The sequence below is a fragment of the Sus scrofa genome, chromosome 6 (genome assembly GCF_000003025.6).
Source record: "Sus scrofa isolate TJ Tabasco breed Duroc chromosome 6, Sscrofa11.1, whole genome shotgun sequence".
NCBI classification, from domain to species: domain Eukaryota; kingdom Metazoa; phylum Chordata; class Mammalia; order Artiodactyla; family Suidae; genus Sus; species Sus scrofa.
In genome coordinates, this window is record NC_010448.4 from 159314986 (window position 1) to 159324818 (window position 9833).

Below are 9833 nucleotides of genomic sequence, written 5' to 3' on the forward strand. Positions count from 1 at the left end.
AGCTCAAACGGTTCCAGGTACAGGATGGCACAGCGAATGTCACACAGCCTGCCCGACTCGGTCGCAGGCTGACAGCGCCTACGCCCCCAGCGCTTAAGTAGCAGTGCACCGGAAGCAGGTAGGCGCCGTGCGCCTGCGCGGGGACGGGGGCGGGGCCTGCTCCTTTGAGGGCGGGGAGTGTTAAGGGAACCCGCGGTGGGCAAGCGCTAAGCTTAGCTGGAGTTCACCGTTGGGGTGGGGGTGGGGGTGGGGGTGGGGGCCTGCGCTTTGCCGGAGACGTCCTTAGCCCCGGGAGGGGAATTGAACCAAGTGGACCCTCAGATCACAGGCGGTTTTTATTATTTTTCAAAAGGCCTAAAAGATAATGTATATTTACATACGCCATGCCACCCTTAATAAAAATCACCATAGGTTCAAAACACCCACATCCGGAGCCCACACTACTGAATCAGAGTCCCCTGGGGGGGTAGAGCCTAGGCATCAATATTTAGAAAGTATCCCCCAGGTGATTCTAAAGAGCCTCCCTGGCCTAGGCAGCAAAGAATGGGTCTACTTAGTAAAATCTCCAGCTAATCAGAGAAGGGGAGAAGAATACCCCCTTTCCACTTTCCCTACCTGTCCCTGGAGCCTAGCTGAAGGTGTTGCGGAAACCGCAAAAACTGTGGCAACGGAAGGAGACAAACAGCACTCGGAGATATGGAAAAGCAAGGTTTATTCAGCACCGGTGCGGGCTCAGAGGAGTCACCTCCAGAGTCTGAGCACCAGGTCTTTGTTCTCAGTAACTTTTATACACTACAAGGTCTTGATTTTCCCATGTAAGCATCCCGGACCTCCCCCATCCCCAAGCAGACAGTGTCCCTCCCTAAGAAACTGAGCAAGCAAGGTTACAGAAGCAGAACTGATAAGCAATGCTGGGTACCTGATTAGCAGGGCTGCTGGCTTGGACAGAGAGCACACAGTTGTTACATTATTACGAGAAGGGTGGCATAATGATTAGCCAGCTGGAAAGGCTTTAGCTGTCTTGGCCAAGGGGGGGGTTGTTCTTTAATTAAAGCTCCATTTCATTCCCCCTCTTGATGTTCAGGGCGCATCTGCACCCTTTACACATCATCATCAGGCATAACCCTTTGGTAGCCTCTAATAAGTAGCAGGTGGGAGGCTGTTTTTCTTTCAACCATGGTCTTTATAAAACATTTTACAATATTTATCAGGAGAAGTACAAGGCAGGGAACAAGTAGGCACCCTGCGAGTATAACCATGACTATTCCGACCATTGTCTTAATTCCTCCCAACCAAGAGAACCATTTACCAAAGAGACTGTCTGCATCCCATCCTTTCCAAGTTTGTACAGGTACATGGGCTAGTTTAGTCATGCGGTCAGCAATTTCTTCTACCACCTTTCCGGTGTCATCTATTTGTAGACAGCAATTACTTAAGTTAAATTTTCCACAAACCCCTCCTTCAGAAGCAAATAATCCAAGGCCAAGCGATTTTGGTAGATTGCACTGTACATTTTAGTTTGTTGTTGGGCCAATATAGTCAAGGCCCTTGCAGTGTCATTTGTTATAAGTTCCAAAACCGCCTGTAGTCTGATGATGCGGTTCAGCATATAGATAGGGGTGCGATATCCCCAAGAGCCATCCTCTGCCCAGGTGGCAGGTTCATAATATTGAATTATCCGTTCTGGGGGCCATTTATCATCTTTCCACTCTCCAATTTGGAGAGCCCTCCGGTCTCTCTGGGCACCCTGTGCCCTATATATAGGAACTCCCAGTTGCTCTCCTAGTGACAGTGGGAGCAGGAAGAAGGAAGGTCTGATTGTTCCCAGTACACATGCCCCAGCCCAAGTTGGGGGGAGTATGGAATAGGCCATTTTTCCACAAATCCAATATAATCCCTTTGGTGGCTGCCACTGGATATTAGTACTGATATCTTCCCATGCTTGTCGAAGGTGGGAAAAGTTAGACAAGGGATTAGGCTTGGGCTCTGAGCGATTAGAGGATGACCACCATTGAGTCTTTTGGGCAGTCAGATCATAATACCTTCGGCCTTATAATCATGTTAGGCTTCCAACTGAAACATTAAACCGTCCTCCCCGCCTCGCAAGACAATTTCTCCCTATAATAGCAGTTCTGAGGAGCCATACCCCATTGGTGAGTTGGGGGTATGCAGTCTCATTAGGAGGCTCTAATGGGTCCAGCTCTCTGGCTTGCCAAGGCCAGTGGTCTCCTGTGTTTGTTCCCCCGCATACATAACAAGAGGAGACCTTGAGAGTTTGTGTAATAGTTTCTGTCAGGGCTAAGAACAAGTTCGTAGTTGTGGCCGGAATGGGAGGTGGGGTGTTTCTTATCTCTTCATAAAAGGAATGAAAGATGCTGTGAGAGGCAGCTTGGAGCGCAAATGTGATTCTCTGGAAATGTAACACAGCTCCAGGGTCAAAGCCTCTTCCGTCAATGCGAATGTTTATTTTGAAACCCTCCTTCCATTTGGGCTCACAGGCAACCGATTCCTCAAGCTTCAGCCGTGCGTTGACTGACCAGCTTCCGGTGTGGTCAGAGCAGGGCTTTGAGATCGTCGTCTCCTTCTCTGCATTGTCAGGCGAAGAGGTCTCTCCGGATGGAGGGCAGTCTCCCACTCTCCAAGGTCGTCAGCTGTGCCAGCCGGTTTTACTCTAGAATGGTGGATCCAAGCATCTATTCCTGTTACTTTAAGAGCAGTGGGGGTGGTTAGAATTACAGTATAGGGGTCCTTCCATACCGGCTTCAAAGGCTCCTTTTTCCAGTCCTTTATCCACACCTGGTCCCCCGGCTTGTGGGGGTGAACTGTTATACCTAAGGACACAGGTATTCTGTCTGTGACCCATCTATGTATCCGAGAAATAGTGAGCCCCAGTCCTTGTAATTGTTTATGTAATTCCAAGTCTCCCAACTCCCTGGTGTTTCCTTTTAAACTGATTAGTGGAGGTGGCCTTCCATATAAGATTTTAAATGGCGAGAATCCTGTTCCTGCTCGGGGTGAGCATCTCACTTTTAAGAGGGCCACCGGCAACGTGTCTACCCAGGGCAAGCCAGTTTCTTGACATAACTTTGCCAGGGTCTGTTTAAGAGTTCGGTTCATGCGTTCTACTTTCCCTGAACTTTGAGAGCGATACGCAGAGTGTAGTTTCCATCGGATCTGTAAAGCTTTTGCCACCTGTTGTACTATTTCGGCCACAAATGCTGGTCCATTATCTGACCCGATGGTCAGAGGCATTCCATATCTGGGAATAATGTCTCTCAGGAGTGTCTTGGTTACTTTTCTTGCCTTTTCAGTTCCGGTAGGGAAGGCCTCTACCCATCCTGAAAATGTACAGATAAAAACTAGTACATATTTGTACCCCTTACTAGGAGTGACCTCAGTAAAGTCCACTTCCATATCCTCAAATGGGGACAGTCCGCAGTGCTGTGCCCCAGCTGGTCTGTGGGGCCCCTGGCGGGCATTATTCTGTAAACAGGTTATGCATCTTTGGGAGACAGAGGAGCAGAGTGCAGGAAGACGAGCAATGAGATAGTACCGGCCCAGTAGGGTCTCTAAGGCAGTTTTGCCCATGTGGGTTAGCGCATGTTCTTGGCGGACTAGTTTGTAGGCCAGCTGTTCTGGAATGTAAACTCGGTGGTCCCGTGTGACCCACCACCCCATTTTAGTTTTAGTTCCTCCTTCCTCCCTTATCCATTTTTCTTCCTCTGGAGAATATTTGGGGACAGCTGGCACTTCTGGGGCCAGCAAGACCTTAGGTTTGTCTGGCTGTTGTCCCCGGGCTGCCTGTCTGGCAGCTGCATAGCACTACGGTTTCCTTTTGCCACTGGGTCATCCCCCTTTTGGTGGCCTTTACAGTGGGTAACTGCAACTTCTTTAGGTTCCCATACTGCCACTAGGAGCTTTAAGATTTCAGCCTGGTTTTTAATTCCTTTTCCTTCAGCAGTGAGGAGCCCTCTTTCTTTATATAAGGCTCCATGAACATGTAAAGTGGCAAAGGCATATCGTGAGTCGGTATAGGTATTAACTCGCTGGTCTTGGCTGAGTTCCAGTGCTCTGATTAAGGCCCATAATTCTGCTCTCTGTGCTGACCAGCCTTGAGGAAGCACCTCTGCTTTTATCACTTTTAAGTCAGATACCACAGCATATCCTGCCATCCTTTTTCCATCCTCCATAAAGCTGCTGCCATCAGTATATAAAACCAGGTCAGGATTTTGGAGTGGTTTATCAGTCAAGTCAGGCCTGCTGGAAAATACCTCATCTAGTACCTCCAGGCAGTTATGGTCTGGGGGCCCCGCTTCATCTGGCAGAAAAGTGGCTGGGTTCAGAGTTCGTACAACCTCCAGTTTTACCCGTGGATTTTCACATAGTAACCCTTGATATTGAGTCATTCGTGCATGTGTGAGCCAATGGTGGCCCCTGGTATCCATTAGGGTTACAACTGAGTGTGGGACTTTAACATTGAGGTTTTGTCCCAGGGTCAACTTGTCAGCCTCTCTTACCAACAAGGTGGTAGCTGCCAGCGCTCGGAGGCAGGGAGGCCATCCGGCAGCAACTGAGTCAATTTGTTTAGACAGATATGCCACTGGCCTCTGCCAAGGCCCAAATTCTTGAGTTAAGACTGCCAAAGCCATCCCATTTTTCTCATGAACAAACAGGTTAAATTCTCTGGTTACATCAGGAAGTCCCAAGGCTGGAGCCTCAGTGAGTTTAGTTTTGATTGTCTGAAACGCTGTTTCCTGGCTTGGTCCCCATTTAAGGGGAGCCTCTTTTTTCCCTTTTAGAGCCTCATACAGAGGCCTGGCCAGGTCTGAAAACCCGGGGATCCATATCCGGCAGAATCCTGCTGCCCCTAGGAACTCACGAACCTTCCGGCGGGTGGTAGGGACAGGAATGGCACAAACTGCCTGCTTTCTTTCAGTCCCCAGCATTCGTCGGCCCTGCATGATGTTGAAGCCCAGATACTTGACTTGTTTTTTGTAGATTTGTGCCTTTTTCTTTGATACCCGATACCCTGCCTCCATCAGTAGGGAAAGGAGAGCTCTTGTTCCCTCTAGGCACTGAGCCTCCGTGGTGCCAGCTAGTAAGAGGTCGTCAACATACTGTAGCAAAACACAGCCCAGTTTTTGTCCAGGAAATTCAGCCAGGTCAGCAGCTAAGGCGCCGCTAAAAAGAGTGGGAGAGTTTTTGAATTCTTGTGGGAGTCTAGTCCAGGTGAGCTGTCCTTTGTCCCTGTATGTGGATTCTCCCATTCAAAAGCAAACAAGGGCTGACTGGCAGGTGCCACCCGGAGGCAGAAAAAAGCGTCTTTTAAGTCCAGGCAAGTAAACCCCTCAGCAGTGGAGGGGATCAGCCCTAGCAGGGGATACGGACGGGTGTAATGTGACTGTTGCTTCATTTATGGCCCTCAAGTCCTGTACTGGGCGGTAGTCCTGTGTTCCCGGTTTTTTCACGGGCAGTAAAGGGGTGTTCCAAGGGGACTGACATTTAATTAACAGTCCATGCTGAAGCAGCCTATCCAGGTGAACCTGGATTCCCAGTCGAGCTTCTCTGGGAATTGAGTATTGCTGTAGCTTTACCGGTTGAGCTCCGGGTTTTAGATCGATTAAGACAGGAGCGTGGCGTTTTGCCAGTCCTGGTGGGTTTCTTTCAGCCCAAACCAATGGGTATTTAGTCTCTAGTTCTGGGGGAATGGTCCCCATTTCTGAAGGGGGAGAGAACAAGCGCCATTCCTCTTCCCTTTTTACAGCAAGAGCCATGATTAAAGGAGAGAGGGGTTCTGTCAATTTAAGTTGGGCCGATTCGTCAGTAGAAAAGGAAATTTGTGCCCCCATTTTAGCCAGCAGGTCTATTCCCATCAGGGGGACTGGGCAGTCAGGCAGGTAAAGAAATTCATGCATTACTTCATGGCCTCCTAACCGACATCGTCGAGGACCACAGAAGGGCCTGTGGGTTTGGTTACCCGTGGCCCCAACAACGGTGGTTTCTTTCCCCGAGAGGGGAGCCACAGGTTGTGTAACCACAGAAAGTTCGGCACCTGTGTCAACCATAAAGTCTATGGGGTGGCCCCCTACTTGAATTCTGACCATAGGCTCTAGGGGGCCCAGTTGGAGAGAGCCTGGTCCCCCCTAATCAGACTCAGCTAGGCCGATCAGGTTGGTGCTGAATGGCTCAGATCGGTACCGACTAGGTGGGGCCTTGCTCTTTTTCTCAGGACGGTTGGGGCATTCATTTTTCCAATGTCCCTTTTCTTTGCAGTAAGCACATTGGTCATGTTCCAGGGGACTCCTTTTCCCTGGCCTTGTGCCTTGTCCCCTACGGGGTGGTCCCAATGGGGGCACCGGTTTTGACAGGGCGGCTGCCAGAAGGGTCACTTTTTGTTTCATTCTCTTTTCTGCATCACGGCGGGCCACCTGGTCTCGGTTAATAAAAACCTTGTGGGCTATTTCCAACAGTTTAGTGGCATTCTCACCTGCAAAGCCTTCTAATTTCTGTAGCTTTTTACGGATATCTAATTGGGCTTGTCCCACAAAGGCAGCATTTATCATCCGTTGGTTCTCAGGGGCCTCGGGATCAAAAGGAGTGTAGGTTCGGAAAGCCTCACATAATTTCTCATAGAATTTGGCTGGGCTTTCATTTGGCTCTTGTAGTATCTCACTGATCTTAGCTATATTAGTGGGCTTGTTACCCCCAGCTTTTGCCCCCTGTAGGAAGGCCTGCCGGTACCTCTCTAGGTTACGTTTCCCTTCCTCAGTGTCATAGTCCCAGTGGGGGTTTTCTTCTGGGAAGGCTTCCCTCACCCAGTTTGCAAGTCTGCTCGACCCCCCGCATTGACCTGAAGCCATTTTTGGGCTTCTGTTACAATTCGCCAGCACTCTTCAGTGTCAAGTAGAGTAAAAAGGAGTTGCCGGCAGTCTATCCAGGTGGGACAGTGTGTCTGGAAAATGAATTCTAAGAGATCGATCAGCACCTGAGGCTTTTCAGAATATGAGGGAGTATGGGGTTTCCAGTTGAGGAGATCGGCAGTGGAAAAGGGCTGGTAATAATAAAAACGTTCAAAGGCAGGGCGTCAAAGAGGCTTTTGCTAAGTGTAGAGTTGTTTCTTGAAACTCGGATTGGCTGCTAAAATCAGCACTGTTGAAATGAAGTTTTAACTAAAGAACAACCCCCCCTTGGCTAAGAAGGCAGCTACAAGCCTTTCCAGCTGGCTAATCATTATGCCACCCTTCTCGTAATAATGTAACAACTGTGTGCTCTCTGTCCAAGCCAGCAGCCCTGCTAATCAGGTACCCAGCATTGCTTATCAGTTCTGCTTCTGTAACCTTGCTTGCTCAGTTTCTTAGGGAGGGACACTGTCTGCCTGGGGATGGGGGAGGTCCGGGATGCTTACATGGCAAAATCAAGACCTTGTAGTGTATAAAAGTTACTGAGAACAAAGACCTGGTGCTCAGACTCTGGAGGTGACTCCTCTGAGCCCGCACCGGTGCTGAATAAACCTTGCTTTTCCATATCTCCGAGTGCTGTTTGTCTCCTTCCGTTGCCACGGTTTTTGCGGTTTCTGCAACACTGTGACTGGTAGATGAGACGATGTGTTATCAACCCAATAGAACAAGAAGTGATAGGGTCCAGTTTAATTAATATGTAACAAATGTTAATAGGTTTGTTATAATATAAATGTTATAGGGGAGTTCCCGTCGTGGCGCAGTGGTTAACGAATCCGACTAGGAACCATGAGGTTGTGGGTTCGGTCCCTGCCCTTGCTCAGTGGGTTAACGATCCGGCGTTGCCGTGAGCTGTGGTGTAGGTTGCAGACGCGGCTCGGATCCCGCGTTGCTGTGGCTCTGGCGCAGGCCGGTGGCTACAGCTCCGATTCAACCCCTAGCCTGGGAACCTCCATATGCCGCAGGAGCAGCCCAAGAAATAGCAACAACAGCAACAACAACAACAAAAAAAAAAAAAAAAAAAAAAAAAAAAAAAAAAAAAAAAAAAAAAATAAATGTTATAGGGTCCATAGAGATGAAAAGGGAATAATAATAAACGTTGCTATTAATGCTGAAAAGATCAGGAGAGGACATTTCCCTTTCCAATGTGGAAGACTAGATAATCAAAAAATTCTCCTGCCACAAATACTGCACAAAATATAACAAACATTCTTTTCAATGCATACAGTACGGAAGAAGGAAGTTTTTCCTTTTAATTTTACACCATCTGTACTGTTTTAATGTTTTGATATTCTGTGTGCTTAACTTTTATTTTTTATCTTACTAATCACGTCTTTTTTTTTTTTTTTTTTTTGTGGCCACACTAGAGCCAGATACTTTAACTCACTGCACTGGGCCAGGGATCAAACCCAAACTTCTGCAGTGACCTGAGCCACTGCAGTCAGATTCTTAACCCCCTGCACCACATGTCTTTGTTTTAATTTTTGTCATTGTGTTTTGTTTTCATTTTAACTTTTTTTTTTTCCCTTCATTTTACAGCAACATGGCATATGGAAGTCCCCAGGCTAGGGGTTAAGTCGGAACTGCAGCTGCAGGCCTATGTCACAGCCACGGCAACCCTGGATCCCAGCCCCATCTGCGAAGTATGCCACAGCTTCAGCAATGCCAGATCCTTAACCAACTGAGCAAGGCCGGGGATTGAACCCACATCCTCACAGAGACAATGTTGGGTTCTTAACCTGCTAGGCCATAATGGGAAGTCCCATTTTAACTTTAGTTTTTTTGGCTGTACTTGTGGCATGCAAAAGTTCCTGGGGCAGAGACTGAACCTGTACCACAGCAATGGCAATGCCAGATCCTTAACCAGCTGAGCCACCAGGGAACTCCAACAATTTATTTTTGAGTAGATGATACTTAATACATGAAACAGGATTTTAAAAGTACTGGAGTTCCCACTGTGGTGCAGTGGGTTAAGGATACAGCATTGCTGCAGCTATGGCTCTGATTCCACCCCTGGCCCGGGAACTTCTTTCTGTTTTTTTCAATTTTTTAATTGTTATTTCCCCAATACAATTTTTTTTCTACTCTACAGCATGATGACCCAGTTACACATACATGTATACATTCTTTTTTCTCACATTATCATGCTCCATCATAAGTGATTAGATATAGTTTCCAGTGCTACACAGCAGAATCTCATTGCTAATCCATTCCAAAAGCAATAGTTTGCATCTATTAACCCCAAATTCCCAATCCATCCCACTCTCTCCCCCTCCCCCTGGGCAACCACAAGTCTATTCTCCAAGTCCATGAGTTTCTCTTCTGTGAAAAGTTTCATTTGTGCTGTATATTAGATTCCAGATATATGATATCATATGGTATTTGTCTTTCTCTTTCTGACTTACTTCACTCAGTATGAGCATCTCTCGTTCCATCCATGTTGCCGCAAATAGCATTATTTTGTCTTTTTTGTGGCTGAGTAGTATTCCATTGTGTACATATACCATATCTTCCTAATCCAATCATCTATCAATGGACATTTGGGTTGTTTCCATGTCTTGGCTATTGTTAATAGTGCTGCAGTGAACATGTGGGTACATGCGTCTTTTTTAAGGAAAATTTTGTCCAGATATATGTCCAAGAGTGGGGTTGCTGGGTCATATGGTAGTTTTATGTATAGTTTTCTAAGGTACCTCCATACTATTCTCCATAGTGTTTGCACCAGCTTACATTCCCTGACCTGGTAACTTCTATATGCTGAGGGTGCAGCCAAAAAAAAAAAGGAACAAAAGGTCAAACTGTAAAAATTCTCCCTTCTCTCCCTATCTCCAGCTTCCCAGTTCCCCTCCGCAAATGCAGTCCTTAAAAAACAAACAA